Source organism: Miscanthus floridulus, chromosome 8 (genome assembly GCF_019320115.1).
Source record: "Miscanthus floridulus cultivar M001 chromosome 8, ASM1932011v1, whole genome shotgun sequence".
Taxonomy (NCBI): domain Eukaryota; kingdom Viridiplantae; phylum Streptophyta; class Magnoliopsida; order Poales; family Poaceae; genus Miscanthus; species Miscanthus floridulus.
This window is the reverse complement of record NC_089587.1, coordinates 129,138,052-129,158,598: the sequence shown is the minus strand read 5'-3', so window position 1 is coordinate 129,158,598 and position 20,547 is coordinate 129,138,052. Positions and strand designations below refer to the sequence as shown.

Below are 20,547 nucleotides of genomic sequence, written 5' to 3'. Positions count from 1 at the left end.
TGCCTCGCAAAATTGATTTACAGAGGCGGTTAAAATCTATTAACCGAGGCGGGCCTTATAAGATGCCCGCCTGGAAAAATCAGGCAATTTTCTAAGGTGGGCCTCTTAAAATGGCCTGCCTCGGTTAATATGGCCAAGCCCACTACCTGTTGGCCAAGCCCATATGAGCCCGGTTTCTAACAAGGAGTATATATACCGAGGAAACCCTTGGCCACTCCTCCAGCCCAAAAGTCACTACGACTAAAGGTTAGATACATTCCTTTTGTACTCACTTTATTGTACATCGAAATGAATATTTGGGACCTAAAATGAATTCAAATGAAAAAGGTTTCAATTGGAAAGTTGTAGATATTGTTGAGTACTATAACTTTTGTTTTGGTCATTTCTCCATCTAAAGTCGTTTGAAAATGTGAATTTTGAAAAATAAGAAATTCAAATAAAAATTTTCTTGAGTAAATGATTTCAAATGAAAAAAATGCAACTACAAAGTTGAATAGCTCTTGAAGATCTACAACTTTAGTCTTTTGTCATTTCTCCTTCCGAGATCGTTTCAAAAAATTGAATTTTAATATATTAGGACTTCAAACTAAATTTTGGGACTATAGAATATGTTAAATGAAAAAAGTTATCATCAGCAATGTTTAAGATCTTTTTTATCTATAACTTTAGTATTGGTCATTTTTTCACCCGAGGCCGTAGAAAATAAATTCAAAAAATTGAATTTTAAAATGTGAGAACTTTAAATAGAAGTTGTGGAATTTAAATGATTTCAAATGACTACAAAGTAGTAGATTTCTTCGAGACATACAACTTTGTTTGAAAAACTTACGACTTTTACTATGATGCACTTATTTTTAGTTTTAGGTCCTTGACGAGAGTCTAACATAGGGGTATGTTAAGTCCCCAGGTGAAGAATGTGACAGTCCGAGCAACCCCTGGCCAACCCCCCTGAATCAACCAAGGGCTCAGGGGCTATACCGATCGAATACGCACGCACGTTTCCTTTAGCAAAAAGGGATGGCTCGGCTACCTGGCCCTCCTCCGAGGGGGCCCTCGGTGTTAGAACGTCAAGCCCAAGAAGGCAAGAGCTGTTGTCGCTCGGGACTCAGGGGCTCGGCCATAGCGCAGGGATTCCTAACTAACGGGGAGCCCCGCCCTAGCTTCAGCTCGAGCACCCATGGGAGAGCTCCTATAACGACCCAAAAATCGTTACAATTTTTCATAAACACCTTGAGCATAAAATGCATCAAAAATTTCCTAAAATCAAAAATCTTGCATGTTACTTGTAAATTTGTTGTGCATCATGTATATTTTAATTTCAAATTAGAATTAACTTGTGCATAAACTATACCAAAACCGAGCACTGCTTGTTTTGGCGAATCATCCGTCAGTCACCACCAGACTGTCTGTCAAGACATCTCATAGACTTAGAATAATTTTAGTCAACTCGTGCACTGACGGAGTGTCCGTCGCCACTGGCGGACTGTCCGTACCAAACCCGTAGCACAGCCAACCAGTCTGGCGGATCGTCCGACGCCTCTGATGGACTGTTTGTCAAATCGGTCGACACCTGTCCCATGCACTGCAATGCGGTGTCACACATCCATCCACCATGGCTCCACATGTCAGTCCTCCCTCACACGCATATGCACAGCCACCTCCCTCTCTCTATCAATTTCCCATTCTCCCTCACGTTCAGAACACAGAGAAAGAAGAGGAGAGGAAAAGGAGAAGGAGAGGAGGAAGAAGAAGAAGAGGAGGAGGAGGAAGATGGGAGGAGGACGCCCCTGCTGCTGGAGCCTCGCCAGAGGAGCTCCACCACGCCGTCGACCTCGCCGGAGATGGAGGAGAAGGCCCCCAAGTCACCATCTTCTTCCTCAAAGCTCCATGGTGAAGCCCGACATCGATCTCCGTCCTCGACCAACGCCAGCCCGAGCTGCGGCTACTGGAGGTCACCCACGATATAGTGAGCATGTCCCAAGTCACCTCCCTCACTTCCCCCAACCCTAGCAAGCTTCCCATGAGCTCCATTGTCCTCCAACGGTGGATTTCCACCATGGATGAGGACGAACTCCTCACACCCCATGCATGACACATCTAGCACTTGGAGAAGCTTCCCTACGTCAATAGAAAGCTATAGAAACAAACCGCACTTGATTTAGAGCCCGGATGTCCTGTGAATTATCTCCTACGTTTTTACACCCGATCCGTTCGCCGTCGTTTCACGGACTATCCGTCAGTGCCAACCATCATCCCAGCGAAACAATCCGGCGCACATGTTCGTCCCTGGCGGACTGTCCGCCTGAATTCGCGGACTGTCCGGCGCACATGTTCGTCCCTGGCGGACTATCCGCCTGAATTCGCGGACTGTCCGCTGAATCACAGAAGCACAGCTCAAACTTGTAAAATTCATAGAAGATGTATTTGAAGTCCAAAAATTGTGAAACAAGTTTTGTTGTGTAACTTATGTTATTGTCTATCATCTAAACATAAATTTGACACCATAAAGTATATTCTAATTTTGACTTAAAATAATGCATTTTTAGTCTAATAAATAGACAACTTATTCTCTAGGTGTCCAAAAATTATGAAACTTGTTTTGTTAGTCTTCCTTAAGCATGTGTTGTTTATGAGACATATTTTGTGCTACATATCCATACATATGTCTGCATGTCATCTCATTTAGGCATTTTTAAATATCCAATCTTGGGGAGAATGTGAAATAGGTTATCTATAGTATCATCTTTGCACTATGAGCACATGCACCTTGTTAGATGTACCTTGAAACACCTTAGCAATATCCTTACCTATCCTAATGATCATGCAAAGACTCTAGAGTGAGATTCATGTTTTGAGATGTATCAAACAAACACTGCTCAGCATCTGGTAGAGGGTCCGTCACTTCAGGCGGAGTATCCGTCAGCCACACACCGACTTGATCACCGACTTGATAAATCTCCGGAGTGTCCGCGAGATCCCACGGAGTGTTCCGCTGATTTATGAACCAAGAACCCGAGAGTCTCTAGTTTTCACCAGAGTGTCCGTCAACTGGACCGGACCGTCCAATGGAGACTAAATACCAAAAACGCTTAAGTCCTTGAGTCAGCAGACCGTCTGGCATTATACCGGACTGTCCAATAAACTAAACCGATAGCCCATATATCCTATGCCACCTACACATAGTATACATGGTTAGACTCTAATCAAGTAACATCAATGCATATCATCTCATACCATTTACTTTATGCATTAAATTCATCAAGCATCATGTCTATTTGTTGCACCTTGCACTTATAGGAGTTGAACCACACAAGCCTCTCTCATCTCTCTTTCATACTTCATATATGACATGCATACATAGATGTCTCATACATGTGCATACATATAGGTACGCGATATCAGAGAGATGCCAAGTGATGTTCCAAGCTAAGGGAACCTTGCTCTTCCAACAGGCAGGCACCCCACTACTATGAACCCTATTTTGGATACTTACTACTTAGTTTCGTCATGAGTTGTGCATCTCATTTGAATATGAATAACAACTTAGTATTGCCCCCATTAACTTAGAACTGCTCATTAAGTAATCATAGCCTTCCATTTAATCAATAGGGATTGGAATGCTTAATTGCTTATTTGCTTAGCAATGTTAGAAGTCGAGTGTGAGAAGGAAACTCACTCACGCAAGTGTAGGAGCTTCACTGGGATAAGTAATTACTTAAAACTTGTGAGGGTATTAACTTGATTTATAGTTGTTCGACCATGACTAAGGACCAACCCCAACTTGAAATATAATGATGATCAATTTGTTAATCTCTACTCTTGCAAGGGGTAAGGTCACTGTGAGTGTGGGATCTCAAGTGACGTAACTCGCGGAGCAACTAAGGACCGTTCTTTGGGATAGTGGTATGAGTAACCACTCGTACAGACCACATGCTGGGGATGGGGCTGACAAGCCAAGTAACTAATTGTGACTGGTCTATCCAGTGGGACTGGCAAGAAGGTGTCGCCGGTTAGATCATGGTAGCATTAACCGGAACCAGTCGAACCTTCCGAGGACATTCTGGCCTAGATTAGGGAAAGGTTGGAGACGTGAGGTAACCCTTACTCGGGCATGGGTATGGTGGTTCGTCCCGGTCTGCATGTGGGTATATGAAAGCTCTAGTTTGGTTTTGGTTAATTGATGAAACCCTAAGTGCTAACCTAGTTTATCAAGATGATTATGAGATAGGTAGCACTACTCCAAGTGATGAAGCAATGGCGAAGATCATGACAATGGTGATGGCATGGTGATGGTCAAATGCTCAAACTTGGAAAAGAAGAAAGAGAAAAACAAAAGGCTCAAGGCAAAGGTATAAAATGTAGGAGCCATTTTGTTTTAGTGATCAAGACACTTAGTGAGTGTGATCACATTTAGGATAGATAGCCGTACTATTAAGAGTGAAACTCGTATCGGAATGCGGTTATCAAAGTGCCACTAGATGCTCTAACTCATTGCATATGCATTTAGGATCTAGTGAAGTGCTAACACCCTTGATAATATTTGTGAAAATATGCTAACAGATGTGCACAAGGTGTTTGCAGGGTTGAGATGGGTTTGGGTCCCTCTCTCCCTCCCGCCGAGCTTGCTCGGCGGGATTCGGCGCTTTCGGGAAAATGAAATGCCTATTTTCTATTGCGCTGGATGCAAAATTCTTGGTGGTCGACACATTTGAGCAAGGGTGAAGATGTTAGAGTTGAAATGGAGTTGGTCGAAATGATGCTGGCGTCGGTCTACTGACCAGACGCTGGGTCACTCAGCGACCGGACGCTGAAAGGCTGCGTCCGGTCGAGCTGTTAGACAGGCACAGTGGCTAGGGTATTGCACCGGACGCTGGTCTGTGTTCGGTCAAGGTGGACCGGACGTGTCCGGTCGAAAAAATATGCCTCGAGGAGCTTACTGGAAACGACCGGACGCTGGGGCTTCAGCGTCCGGTCAGTTTTATCGGAGCGTCCGGTCAGCTTCATAGCCGTTGAAATCTGACGAACAACATTTGAAGCTGGTGACGCGTGGCGTCCATCGGGCGACCGAACGCTGAGGGCCAGCGTCCTGGTCAGTATGACCGGAGCGTCCGGTCAGAGCGCGTTTTGCCCAGTGAAGGGGTATAACGGCTCTATTTGATGGGGGCTCTATTTATAGCCCCATGGCCGGCTCAAGGGAGCACTCTTGCACATTTTCATTAACATAGCATCCTTGTGAGCTTAGCCAAAGCCCTCCCACTCATCTCCATCATTGATCCATCATCATTGTGAGATTGAGAGAGAATCCAAGTGCATTGCTTGAGTGATTGCATCTAGAGGCACTTGGTATTCGTATTGCGCTGTGGATTTCGCTTGTTACTCTTGGTGGTTGCCACCACCTAGACGGTTGGAGCAGCGGTGGAGGATCGGCATGAGTTGGTGATTGTTCGTGGCCACCTTCGGTGATTGTGAGGGGAGTTGTACCTTCTCCGGCTGGAGTGCCGAAAGGTAACTTTAGTAAATTGCTCGTGTCATTGAGTTACCTCACTTGTGGGTCGGTTCTTGCGGTGTCCAATTGTATGGACTGAGGTTTGTGAAACGCCTCTTAGCCACCGAACCACCAAGTGTTGGTCGACACAGCGGGGACTAGCGTGTTGGCAAACACGTGAACCTCGGGAGAAAAATCGTTTGTCTCTTGTCATTTGCATTCTCCCGGTGATTGGCTTGATCTTCATCTTGTGATTGGTTCATCCCCTTCACGGCGGTATAATCACCCTACTTGCTTGTTTACATTCTTGTAAACTAGTTGATACAAGCTCTTTAGTGTAATTAGAATTGAGAGCTTACTTTGTTATTTACATTCATCTAGTTGAGCTCTTTAGACTAGCAAGTTTGTGTGCCTAAGTAATCATTGCAACTAGAATTATTGGATAGGTGGCTTGCAACCCTAGTAGAGCTAGAGCAAGTTTGCATTACGCTATTTGTCATACTAATCAAATTGCTCTAGTTAATTTGTAGATTTTTAAATAGGCTATTCACCCCTCCTCTAGCCATATTAGGACCTTTCAGTATACTTGTACCCTCTGCGCACAGTGTTGAAAACCTGAAGTCCTTCGGGACGGAACCGGTTGTTCTTACTCTAGACCCATTGTAGTGTTGGTGATGAAACTTGAGTATGAGATGAATTATAATGTTGATCACTTTAATCATATTATTCATTACTACTTGACATGAACTTATAATTGCTAATTAAATTAATTATGAATCATGAGCATGTCATCCTTTGAATAAATGCCATGCTTTTATGCAAATGTACAAATGCCTAATAATTCCCTTTGCATCCACCAAATATTTATATGTTGGATTAAGTCCTACGAGTACGCAATATACTCACGATGTTGTCGTTAAGATGTTTTGCAGGTCAAGGACACTGGTGGCCATTTCATCCCGTCATTGGTGGCAAAGTGGGTGAATGGCAAGAGTCGTCCGAGCTATGGTGGCAACACCCATGGGCAAGGCGACCACTAGTTACTAGTTAAATAATTGATTCATAGCATAGTGATGTTGGTAAGAGAGTCTTTTGGTTCACACTACATTCAGTCCAATGTTGTATAATTAATTCATAATATTCATCAAGACTTATAATATATGTCATTCCGCTTATTTATGTACTCCGATGATGAGATGTGATCTTGATTTGTGGAGGCTATCGAGGTATGATACTCAACCGGGGTCCTGGTAGTGGAGATGTGTTGCATCTCTAGTGGAGTCACCGATATTGGTTCGCTTAAATTGAAGCTGGTCAGGTGGATAACACTCGATTTAGGTAAATTAACGTCTTGGGTCCTACAGCCCCACCATTGAAAACACAGATCTAGAGCACCAGCTACACCATGGAATAGTCCCACCATGAATCTGGACTCCTAGCGTGGTGTTGAGAAACATATTTGGCTTGCCGTGCACCTTGAAGTATAGGAATTAGAGGTTTTGGTTGGAATGCCCCTTGTGCCCTGGGATCCATATGCGATATAAAAATGCTTTTAGGGGCTATACATAAGATAAACAATGGAAAATAGAAAGAAATAAATAGAATATTCTCCAGGGGCCAAAACAAGAAAATACAAGAACACAACAAAACTATGGCATGGCTGGGCAGTGGGCACTGCATGCGGGGCATGGCCGAGCGTAGCACGGTAGGACGCGGTGCAGCCACACGAGGCGCTGCGAAGGCGGCACGGTGGGCAAGGAAGGGACAGAGCGCGTCGTGGCTAGAGAGCCACTATCGGGGAAGATGCAGGCGTCGTGTGAGGGAGAGAATGAACGGTTTGAGAAAAAAGAAATGATGTGGTACGTGTGTAATCATCAATGGTAGTGGTGGTAATTTTTTCCAACTCCACAAGGAGGTACGAAACCGGTCTGGCACGAGCGCCGAGAGGGAGGAGCTCACGGAGATCTCCTAGGAGGGCTACTTCCACAACAATGCAAGCCAGCGGGAGAGATAAGAGGGATGGAGATCACACGAGAGGACCAGGGGAGAGATGGCGGTGAGTGAGATTGCGAGAGGAAGAGCGCACATGTGTGTGTGAGAGAGAGGTAGTACGGTCGAGAATTAAGAATGGTAACATTACCGAATGTGTGAGAATTGGTGACCATATACAACTTATGCAACCAAACAAACATGAGCAATTATGCATTTCAACACCTAGTACAGGTAACCAACACATGGTCTTAAGCTATGCAAAGTCGAAACTCATGATGACCAAACAATGCTGGAAGGTATATGGCTATGCTAAATTGGATATCCAATGCTAGGGTGCCATGTGAATCCTAAGATTTTGAGAATCTAGATAGTAAAAAATATCCTAACAGTTTTTATTGAATTTCGAGATTCTAAAAATTTATGAGTTAAAATCTGTATATAATCTAGATCATTTGGATGAGAATCCAAGATTATAGGATTTTTTTCTAATCCAGATTCTCAAAATCTGAAGGATCCAAGGCGTGGATTCTTGGGAGTTTAGAGCATCTTCAAGAGTTCCATATTTGCCTTCTTAATACTTGGGTTTTAGGAAAATAGGAAAAAATCTCTCTCCAACAGTTCATAATCCATCCTCCTAATATTTAGGCACTTGGAAAAATTCAGCCAGTTCCGCGTAACTTTACGAGGGTATTGAGTCGCGCAGATCCTTCTCCCGCGCGTTTCCACCCGGAGCGCATGCGCAAGCCCGGTGGCTCCGGCGACGAGTTCGACTACCCTGGCTGTGCCAGGGCGTACCAGGACTTCGTCCGCGCCGTGGTCGCGTGCCAGGAGAAGACGGCGGCGGGTCCACACTTGCCCCGTGGCGCCCCCGTCCCCGCGCCGCCGAAGCTGAGCAAGGAGATGGAGAGGCGGCGCAAGGTCATCTCCCGCAGCTTCTCGCTCGCCAAGGACATGTACCTCTCCGCGCGGCCGCACCAACCCGGTGGAGCAGCGCGACCTCGAAGCTGACGCCGAGTTCCTCGAGGTAATATCACTCAAATTCGCTTGCGCTCGCACCAGGCAAAGCAAGTCGGAACCGTACGTGTTGCTAACACTGCTGACACCTGTGTGGACGTTCGTGCGTGCAATCGAACACAGCGTCGCTAAGCGTGAAGCAGGAGAAGCGGCTAAAGCAGATGGGCGCCACAGTGCGGAACGCGTCGGGGGTACCTCAACAGCCTCAAGGTGAGCGGCGTGCGCGAGGCGGCAGCGCGGGCGCTCATGGCGGAGATGACCGTCAACCAGCTCTCCGACCTCGCCGCCTTCTACGGGACCATGTAAGGATGGCAACGGGTCGGATTCGGATCGGGTGGAGTCTCCGTGCGCCCGAAAGCGAAACCCGAATCCGCCCCGAAAACCGATTCGGATGGAAATCTATCACCAAAACCAAACCCGTGGATACCCGAAACCCGAACGGATACCCGAAACCCGAATGGATACCCGAAACCCGCGGATATATATACACATATTCACATGTATAAACAAGAGGCAACAAATAATAAATATTTTCATGAGTCAACTTTAAATAAATTTAATAATCTAAGTAAACAAATTATTATTAGTATATTATAAAACATGAGTTTTAATTCCAAATGATTTATTTCGGATATCCATTGGATATCCACGGGTGGCAAAACCAAACCCGAAACCGAACCCGATTGGTTTCGGGGCCCCGAACCCGAAAACCGTGGGTGAAAAACCATCCCCAAACCCGAACCCGTAGAACCCGAAACCCACGGATATCCGCCCCAAACCTGATCCGTTGCCATCCTTAGGACCATAGGCAAGATTTGCTCCGAGGTGCTCGACACCGAGCTGCAGGCTTTGTATGTCAACGTGAATCTGCACGAATGAAGACTCAGCTCCTGCACGAATGCAGCGGTGTCTCAACTCATGCTTGCCAGTAGCAGCATTCTGAAGGCCATCCATGGCTCGCTGTGCCCTGCCAGGCTGGTTGTGGCCGGCTACTGATGATGTGTTTGTCCATCAGATGATGGTACAGACCGGCAACATAATTCATGTGGGTCATAAATTTGATTTTTTAAATGTTATTTATTAGAAATTCTTGAAGATGACTTTCTTTTTTCCTCTCTAAATCTTTTTAGGAGTTACCAAACTATAAGTTTTTAGGAGAAAAAAAAGTAGAAAAACTCTCGGAGATGCTCTGACAATCAGACTCGTAGGGTCGGAAACGGAACCGGAAAGAACCCAGTCAAACGGGTCCACAGACCAAAGTTACGGACTCGTCGGTGTCAGTCCTCGCTTTAAGGCGTTCTGCTAGCGGCGGATACACTCCATCGGCCGCCCAGGCTCCCATGGCGGACGGCGGCGCGCAACCACGGTCGACGCGTACGCATGGGGCCGCCACCGGGTCACGCCGCTCGAGCGCGAGTCTCTTCGGATACCTAGTAGGTGAGTCGAAAACCGTCGCCCTCTCTCTCTCTCTCTCCATGCTCCCAAGTAATCGCCCCAATTCCATGCTAATTTAGCGTATCTCTATTCACCAAGCGCTGCAGGCGCTTACGAAGATCGTGTCGTTCGTGTTCAACCCCTGGTGCATGGGGGCCGTGGAAGGCTTCTCGGTAATGCACATACCTTTTTTTTTTTTTTTTTGCTCTGATCGATCATGTAATTTACTGCTGCATTCGGTCATCTGAAAGACTGAAACATCACTGTGTATACCGATGCTGCTCATCCACCCTTCCTAACCGTGACCGTGTTGTGTATTGAGGACGGCTGTGGACTGTGGAATCGTTTAAAATTTTCCATGTAAGGGTACGAGGTCACCTTTGTTTTGTGTTCGGTAAAAGGGACGAGGAGGAAGAGGACGGATGGACTATATTGGATCCATAAATTGCAGTAAACATGGCCCCATATGTCAGCCTCTATCTATTACCGCTTCCCAGTTCCTACATAGTAGCTCGGAGCTGGCCACCGCCATGTCCACTGCTGCACGTCCAGCTGCCCACCATGGCCACCTACCCCTGCTCGGAGCTCGCCCTCCACCGACCGAAGTTCACCTACCGTGAGCCTGTGACCACCTCGGCTGCCCTCGCCTAGGCCTCCGGTCAGCTCTCGCCCGCCATGACCGCCCCTGCCAGAGCATATGCCGACCTCATCACAAGGAGCATGCCGCCCTCATCCACTCGCGCGTGCTGAAGTGCTCAACCTCGCCCATCCGGAGCCCACGGATCTCGCCTGCAATAGAGCTTGCTCCAGGGCTGGGGGCGAGGTCGCACTTTATTCCCTATCAGGGATGATCCCATCGCACTTGTCCTACGACCAAACGCTGTGAAAACAAGATTCGCCCCCTATTGCGGGTTCGTACCATGGCAAGCATCGCTGTTCGTCAGATGTCAGAAGTGTGGGTCTCCAGCCGGTGGCTCGGGTACTCAAGAACACAAGAGGAACACATTGATGTATCCTGATTTAGGCTATTGAGGCCCTACGTCCAGCAGTGAGGAGTTCTTCGTATTTAAGAGCATCCAAATCAGAGGGTTACAACGAAGGAGAATGAGAGTTTGGCATGGGATCACTTGGTGCTATCCTACAGCTCATCGGTGGTGAGGTTTCTTCCCCAACGAGAACGGGAATCGGCCCTCTCTCTTGCTGGGATGCCAGGGGAGGAACACTTTGCTATTCCTTTCGATTTGATTGGTGTTCGACTGAACTCTGATTGCTCAGTCCCCTCTCTATGGGAGCCGGCCTTCCCCTTATATCCTGAGGAAGGTCAGGTACAAGGCGGTTTAAGGGCTTCGGTCTATGGTCTTCATGCGCCGGGGTCCAGGAGGGCGCTGCTACGATTTGATGGACCTTGGCATTTTCGTGGAGTCGAGGGAGCTGCTGGCCCTGTCTAACGTCACTGGGGCCCCGAACACTTGACCGTCGGGGGCTGTCTATTGCGTGGTTCGGCCTCCACCGGGTGAACCTTCTCTAGGTTTCCTTGGTCATGAAGGCGCCCCGGCTCGGGGGGCTGACAAGAAGGCCCAGGAACCCTGCACTCCTAGAGCCAGTTAAGCCATTTGTCTTTGTTGTGTCATGCCATCTGTGTGACCCTGTCGAGGGAGTGGCTGACAGCGCCTCACGCCCGTTGAACGGCTGGTGCTGTGGAACCCCCGTAGCTGCTGGTGCCTTAGACACCCAGCAGGTTGGTCGACACTCGGGATGTCGGTTGCTGGTTTGAGCGCTAGTTCGGGCTGGAGCCAGGCTAGAGTTAGGCTCGGGCTGCTGTCATTAGGGAGCCTGGGGCCTTGGTTAGACCCTGAGCCCCGAGTAGTGGCCGTTTGCGTGCTTGGGCTCTGCCCAACTCTGACTGGAGAGTACACGCGAGCGTACCCGATGGGTATAGCCCCCAAGCGATCCTGAGGGGATGGGTCGGGGGGTCTATCGATCGAGAGCCTTTCTCCCGCGGACTTAACATACCCTATGTTTAACTCTCGTCACCTCCTCTTGTCCCATTTTGTCCCTCAAACCAAATGCACCCTAAAATGGTATGGTGGTGCTGAAACATTGCATAATGGTGTTGAAACATGGAGGGTTCATTAAAATCAATAGGCAAATCAGGTGTCTACTTAAGGTAAAAAACAATTACCTATTATTTCAATTGATTGTTGATAAGGGTAAGGGTGTCCTGATCTTTCGGTGGAGAGAGATAACTTCGATTTAGTGGATGGAGACGACGTTCATGATCCGACTACAACCGTCTAGGGACGATGCGCCTTAGCAACCAATACACCGACTCCAAGGATCGTTGCGTTCTTGTGGTGCGCGACCTGGCCACTAGGGCACTCGTCCTGCAAGCAATTGAAGAACAAGCAAGAACAATTTGAACAAGCACTCAATTGTAAGATAAATATGAAGGTTTCAATCTAAAAACACAAGATGGTGGGGTTCCGAATACAATCAGACGGGCAGTTTATTCAACATGCGCGCTGAAAGGCGGTAGCAATGGCTAACTCGATGAAACAAAACCCACCTAGTGGTGGTGCCTCTAGGAACCTTAAGTACATGAGATGACGACCATAGGTGTTCTGGGGTGGGTGCTAAAATCCTAGGACTCGGCCAACATGCAGCCAAGAAGATACACGTTCCAATGGCCAAAAATTGGTGTCACAGCAGCACCTGTGGACAGAAACGGTCTCCAGAGCAAAACGACAATTGCGGTTGGCTCCGAGAAGATATGAGGGTGAGGTTGGATCCATTCGAAAATAGAGTTGATAAGCTTTCCACAAAGTGCCAGAACGTCCCAATCGGATTCTATATGAAGCCGTGATGATTGTTGCAAGTAGGGACAATTCTGCGGTCCGAATTGAACTTCCAGAATGTGTTGGACTTGACTCTTTCTTTCCTTGAGCCAAAAGTGACGTGTTGGCTTGGTGGAGGACATTAGTAATACTTGGACTTGGTCCCCAATCAACTTCATTAACCTTCCATGCTTTCCATATGCAATCTAACCTTCCCTTTCCATGTAAGTAGTTATGAAAATGAAAATATACACACTTTATGGTGCAATGCCAATTCATCAAATATATCAATGATAAGCCTCATATAGAATGGTTGCACCTTTTGGCCAAGAAGTGGTTGACATGGTAATATCTGAGCCGGTGATGTCCTCATCAATTGTAGCCTCTGCCAACTCTATACTAGTGAAAGGAGCCAATGTGTGCTACATGGGAAGGGAGGTGATATATACTGCTAATGGTATTCAGTTGATTAGGTTTATTATGGTGGACCTCTGCTCATCTTTTCGGCAGCTTGACTTGGCACTAGTGCTTAGATTATTTTTTTCTAGATTTATTTCAAGAAATGTAGTTGACAACTCTGCTAGCACAAGGGGATGAGTGTAGTACAAGACAGGGATATGTAGCCAAGAAGAAGAATGTCATAAACCCATATGTAGCCAACTACGGAATGTTGAGGGATACAATGGGAAAGAGAAACAAATTACAGTCAAGGTGCACGCCATGGAAAATAAAATTACAAGGATCAGTAGATGGGGATACATGCGTTGCTGCCTTGGGCTTGGAAATCATCCGTTAGTAGAACAATAGTATGCAATCAATATATTCGAGATGGTCGAACCGTACGTGACCGTTCACAGTGAGATGGAAAGACAATGAAGAAACTCTTGATCTATAGAGTAAGACATGGGAGCTATTCTAACCGGTAGGAAAGGATACATAATATAACGTTGCGCAGACAGTATTGTTGATGTTTCATGATCGCTAAACAAAAACTAAGGGAGCAGAATCTACATATATATATGAAATAGAGCAACGAAACTATGATTGTGCTAAACAAATGAAAATGCTAGTAGTATGCTTATACTCAAATTATTTCTATTATCTATCAAGGAGGAGACATAAACCCTTGCACAAAGAATGTCTATATATCGTAGCATAAAGTATAAACCGATGATAAAATTAGGATGACATAATATAATGTTAAATGTGCGCATTAGATTATACTAATACTAGACACGCAATTATTGCTTTCGCTACCTTGTTCAATGGTTGTATAGCTGCTGTACAAACACAAGCAACATGTTATGAAAGCAATGCTAGCGCAGGCTTCTATAACCCATGTTCCTTGGAGATTCAAAACAGGGGATTGTAAGAAATATCTTATGTTCATTGTTGAGCTACAGCTGACAGTGGCCCGCCCATGCACATCTACAGGCTCCTATGCATTCCTATAGATTTAGGTTTCCTTGGCTACGCGAACAACAAGAGTATCACTGTGGCATGCAGGGAAGGAGAAGCGTGGCTAAGGTACAAGGTCACCCGAAAACTGTAACACTTCAGGCGCCACAAAAACCCAAGATGTCACTAAAGTCCCTTCCCTCAGGGCCAAAGTTTGGGATGAAATCGGTACGGAAATATCCCGTACCAGAGCCGCATCGTTTTCTACGTTTAATCCGATCGAATTCGTATTTTCGGACAAATTCGAATTCGGTTCAAAATTCGGAACACCAAATTTGAAATCGGAATGAAAACGGTTTAGACATTTTTTCGACCATTTTCTACTTTTCTACTTTTAATTCAGAATATCCTGAATTCGAAATTCGGTTTCGAAATTCGGTTTAAACTAAATTTGGCCCACTAGAAGTCCAACCTTAGAAAAATTATATCTTTTTCATACAATTTCGGATGAAGATGATTTTTATATGAAAATTGTAGCTCTCGACGAGATCTACAACTTTATAGTTTTTAGTTTTTTTTTATTTGAGGTCCTTAAGATGTTCAAAAAAATTTAAACAAAGTTTCAACACTATATTAAATTGCGTATAAGCGCTTGTTGCCTAGAAAAATCATATCTCCTTACATGGTGTCGAATGGATATACTTTTTAAGAAAGTTGTGGGAATTTTTAATTATTATTCACTTGTTAATTGTTATGCACGGTCCAACAGGTCAATATTTCGTATTGATTTTTCATATACCGACCGTGTTCGACATAATTCCGCTCGAATTAGTTTGTTTTCGAAATTCTCGATATTCCGTAAGTTCGTGTTCGTTTTCGTATCCGACTTTACCGCTTTCGCTTTCATTTTCGTATTCAAATGTAAAAGTAGAAAACGGTTAAGAGGTTTTCTGACCGTTTCCGACCGTTTTCATCCGGACCAGAGTATACAACTCAGCAACAAAAAAGCCCTACACAACGTATAACGCAGAAGTAACAACAAGAACAAAACTATAATTAAGTAAACTCCCTCCTCAGACACTATTATTAAAACACAAAGGGTCACTGTGACACATAAACTAAGTTTATTATAAGAATGCTAAAATTTTTATTATTATCTATAAATGTGGGTGAAACAGTGAAGATGTGCCGCTAATCCCATCCCTTCAAGCAAAGCATCCAATCAAGCCCCTGGAAAGATAGAGGGTGAGAATAAATGTCAGCAAGCAAACTGCCTGAACATGTCGTTCAAATTACAATTTAATTAAACATCGATTTAATCAGAAGAATGTACAGCATGTGAAAATAATAATTAGTCAAATTATTTATCCAATGACATTGCCATAAAGAAGTAAACAACATTATACAAGATATCCAATAAAATTTACATAAAGAAGTGAACAACATTATGCAAGATATCCAATAAAATTCCCATAAAGAAGTAAACAACATTATGCAAGATATACAATAAAATTTGCATAAAGAAGTGAACAACATTATGCAACATAGCCAATAAAATTCCCATAAAGAAGTAAAGGCCATGATATACAATAAATAAACCACCTCCATGTATGATTAAAGTAATACTCCTCATCATAAAAATAATACTCCTCATCTCCACTTCATGCCAACATAAAACTTCAATACAAATAAACCTCAGAGTGCAAATGCAATGCATATGCATGTCCACTGCCTTCATACCCAACAAGGTATGAAGCTCTATCATACCCCTCCATGGGGCAGCGTACGATGTTGTACCGGTCTGGTCGTGACCATAGGTCAACTACATAATCCACAAGAGCACTCCGAAATAGTCATATAACTTTCTCACCGACCTGGCTCAAAAGCACTCCAGAATAGTTATATGACTTTCTCACCGACCTGACTCGATGCATATGCTCATGACAAGAATGCACATGATACAATATGATGATGCAACTTCAAGAATACTTACCACATAGGTTATATACCTCAACAATCATAAAACATATCACTTACCTTCTGATGATAAACAAATAGTTACCACATGTCATATACCTCCACAATAATAAAACATATTGTCACTTACCTTCCAATGATAGACTAATGAGATTCAACAATTATGGTCATACATACGTCACTTTAATTAAAGGATAAGTGAATTCATAATTAGGTATATCATCTTGGTTAAATTAATGTTAGGATAAAGTGTAGGTAGAATAAACAACACGTCAAGCTGTAGCAACCACCGCTACTTTTACTAGCCTTCATTGAAGATCAAGCACGTGAGCTAAGAATGATCCAAAAGCACACCACCTGTTTTAGAACAATGAACTCAGCACACATACTCCAAATATCACTCATAAAACAATATATGATACGTTTAACAACCGGCGAAAACAGCCCGCACTTGACCCTGATAAAACAGCAGCAGTGTTGTTTGTGATTTTTATATCTGTAAAACCTTAACATCGGTCATATCAAGTAAATAATCCACAAGCTTCTACACAGAACAAGCTACAACTTTGGTATTCAAACAAAGTTCAAAATTTGCCATCTACTCTTGTTAAAACAGCCTACGAACTGACAGACATGTTCTGTCTTTAACAGCAGCAGCATTCTTTATCAGAGTTTAAATACTCGATGGAAAGATCATAAAAATTACTGTGAAAACCTCCATAGCATACTAGACCAATTCGGCCTCGACGAACTCCTAAATCAACAGCCAAAGCTGAAAGTCGAAATCGAAACTGTAATCTGACAGTAAAACTGGACAACCAAATTCAAAATTTTGTATCTGGAGTTATACTCAACCAAAAATTATGTACGTTACAAATATGGAAATATTATCAAATTACCTAAAAATTTTCTTCAGATTAAAATCTTCAATTCGGCCAGGAAGAGGATGTAAAATGCCTTACATATAAACTGCTCTGAATTTTCGACACACTTAGACAACAGAGTTCAGAATTTCATATATCCTAAACCATTTAGTATAAAATCTTGAACTTTGACTTCGTGGAAAGATCTCAGAGTTCTCTACGAATTATTAGTTCAAGTGAAAAATAAATTCGGCCTCTAAGATATCCAAAACAAGCCTAAAACCTAACTGAACTTTTCTGATGATAGAACAACAGCAGGCCACTAAAACAATCATAACTCAAGATACAGAGACCCAAAGTTTATGATCTTTAAAAATATGGAAAGATTAAGAAATTTACTACAACTTTTATTTAGATCATTCCACGAGATTCTAGACTTAAGATATTGTAAAACAGAACGCATCTAAATCTGTCCGGAAGTCTGACAGCACAAATGCATCACAAAAGAATAGTTACATCTCCCAAACCAGAATAGCTATAAAGTTGATCTCTATACCAAACGAAACGTATTCAAGTCTACTACTAAAATATATTTTTTCTATGATTTTTAGATACATAAAAACAGCCCTAAACAGCATACAACCCACGACTGTGCAATCTGGAAAAAACAGCAGGACCTGATTTCGAGATTAAAACCCTAACCCGTCAACTAACCCAAAGAAATTGCCAAACCCTAGCAATGGATTTCCCACAAAAACAATAGGGCAAAGAAGGATCTTACACCAACAGGAAGAACCACGAAGACACGCTATGAATTCTTTCATGTTTCACCTTCTCCCTCGCGGTGATCCTCGCCGCTAGACATCTTGTCGTCTTGATCTATTCTAACCATAGCAACGCCATCAAGAATAGCGAGGGAAGCCATGGGATCGAGGGAAAAACAAGAAGGGAAGAAGAACCCAAACCGGTTTTAGATGAAGAACGAATGCGGCGGCGATCCATGGGCAAAACCCTAATTTCTCCCACCTCCCTTCTCTCTTCTTCTCCTTTCTCTTCTCTCGGCCTTCTCTTCCTGAGCCATAAGGATGGGGATCTCATCAAGGGGCTTTTGGTTCTGTGGGAGGGGAGACGCAGGGACAAAAGGGGGCGGTCAAGATAAAAATATTATTTGTTGCCACTCAATAAAATTTCCGTCAAACCATTTACCACTTTGCGCTTTTCTAAGACACAAAACGTCACCAAGAAAGAAGGAGAAAAGCCGAGGAAAGGTTTTGACAAGAAATCGATCGCCTTTCTTTCTCTGTTGCTCTGAAGCCTGCAAGAGAAAATCGTGGTCAGTATGCATAGAGGGAAGCTTTGGACAACGGTATTCATAGCAGAAGTGCGCACTGGTGCCAAAGGTAAAGAAGGAGGAGGTTCTTCATGAAAAACAAAATGAACTGCAGTGGAGATGGTAGGGAAATGGAGCTGCCTTTTTTTATAGAAAGGAATGCCCTTAATTTTGACTGGTCCATCCCACGCGCAAAGGCTGATCGAGCCATGGACCATGGACCCTGGGTTCGATCCTGTGCGTGTGCAAGAGATGCAATGCGATGTCCTTTTAATTACGTGGGCTCGGATCCTTTTACTGGAGAGTGGAGAGTAAGGGGGTATTTGGCAGCCCTCCTCCTGAAGGGCTCTTTTTGAGGAGCCCGAGGCTCCGGCTTCACTGTTTTTCACTGAACGGCTCTTCCTACAAAACGTTTGGTAGGGCTCCACCGGAAGAACAGGAGCCGGAGCTGGGAAGGAGCCCTACCAAACATGCCCTAAGCATGGAGTGGCATCAATGATTACTATTATTATATATACCCACATATGAGACAAGTACACTAGTAGAAGCTCATTGATGAATTTATTGTCTAGAATTACTACAATTTATTATCTTTGGGTGTTTTTATTTATTTATTTTGTAATATAATACCCTTAAAGATACTCTGTTATCATTCTCCCGCTTATGAATTATTGTATATGTTTTTCATCGCATTTATAGGTTTTCCCCTTTAGATCTGGCGTTTTTGAGTCTCTTTGTTTACTTGAAATCTTAACTTAAGTTATATTTCTCTTGCTCCAATAATGTGTCGTGATGTCATTAATCAAGAGTTTGGCTTTTAAATTTTGATCTTATTAGTCATGGCATTTTTCTAATTGACATTTTAACACTATGACAAACGATTTCTGCAGATGATCAAAGCAAATCTTTAGAGTCAGTTTCTAAAACTGACACTATGCACCATCGATAGTAAAGATACAACATTTGTAGTGTTGGGGATTTAACCATCCATGGAAAAGCATTTCTAGAGGCGGTTTGGTTAAGAAATCTGCCCCTGAAAATACACTTTTTAGGGACGATTGCTTTAGGACAATCACCGTCGAAAATAGATTTTCAGGGACGGTTGCTCTATGACAACCGCCCCTAAAAATATATTTCCAGATACGGTTGTCTTTAACACAACTGCCCTTGAAATTTCTTTTTCAGTGACGGTTAGAATAAGGCAACCACATCAGAAAACACATTTTTCATGGACTGTTGGCTTAAAAGAAACGTCCCTGAAAATGTATTTCGAAGGCCGATTTGGTATAAACTGAACCGCCATAAAAAATCATTAATTTTTTTTGAATTTTCTCACCTTATTTGAGATCTTGGTTTCCCACAAAATTTCAGACCCAAATGTATGCAGTGCACCTTTTTGTTAACGAAACTACCCATGAAAATCGACACATCTCTAGAGGCAGTGTTCTTAACGAAACCACCTATGAAGATTGATTTCTAAGGGCGGTTCGTAAGCTATAGTGCTCTCTATCCTAGTTACATGCCGTTTCTTATGTCATCCGCCTCAGTTAAAAATCACTACCTTCTATAAAAAGGATTTGTGTAATTGCGTTTAGTTGGAACTCTAGTGCTCCTTTTGTATTTATTAGATAATTATTCTAGATCCTATAGACTATATTTTTTGTTACAACAATATCATAAGCAATCGTTCAGATGCTCTATAGTTGAATTCACCTATCATAAATAATCTTTAATAAAAATAGAGTGCTTGTATATATAACTGTCAATATACTAATGTTATAAGATTACATAGTAAATTCTACTATGTCATAGATGATTCGAGTCTAATGGGTTCATAGCAGGATGTTTATTGTTTTTGTGTGAATTTGTTATATTTGTATTTTATGTGGTGCGTATCTTAAGCATTATTATCATAGAGCCCCTATTAGCCCTCCAATTGTTAATAGTTAGATATCCCTGCCCACTAGAGATCAAGCCCCAAGTCTAATGCACTATGCATCTCGATCACAATGCAAATATTTATTCAATAATAGAAGACATGCCCATCAACATCAAGCCGTCCATAGTGACTTCATCAACAATGTTAAAGTTTTGAGGCTCACTGTCTCACAAGGATGTGTAAGTGTGAGTGCTTTAAAAAAATGCCAACGACTATGGTGTTTTCCTCTCAATACAGATTTTCAAAAATAGCAGGAATTGAAGTAGCCATTTTTTTATCCC

General features: G+C 43.5%; 1 long non-coding RNA gene across 1 annotated transcript; it reads right to left on the bottom strand.

The window, feature by feature from the left end:
- Positions 1–15,208: 15,208 nt before the first annotated feature.
- On the bottom strand, positions 15,209–18,501 carry LOC136473539 (uncharacterized). Its single transcript, XR_010762659.1, has 5 exons — positions 18,387–18,501; positions 18,204–18,312; positions 17,963–18,111; positions 17,779–17,876; positions 15,209–15,387 (listed from the first exon to the last, which is right to left on the bottom strand). It is a non-coding gene; the product is annotated as an uncharacterized lncRNA (long non-coding RNA).
- Between the last annotated feature and the right edge of the window lie 2,046 nt (positions 18,502–20,547).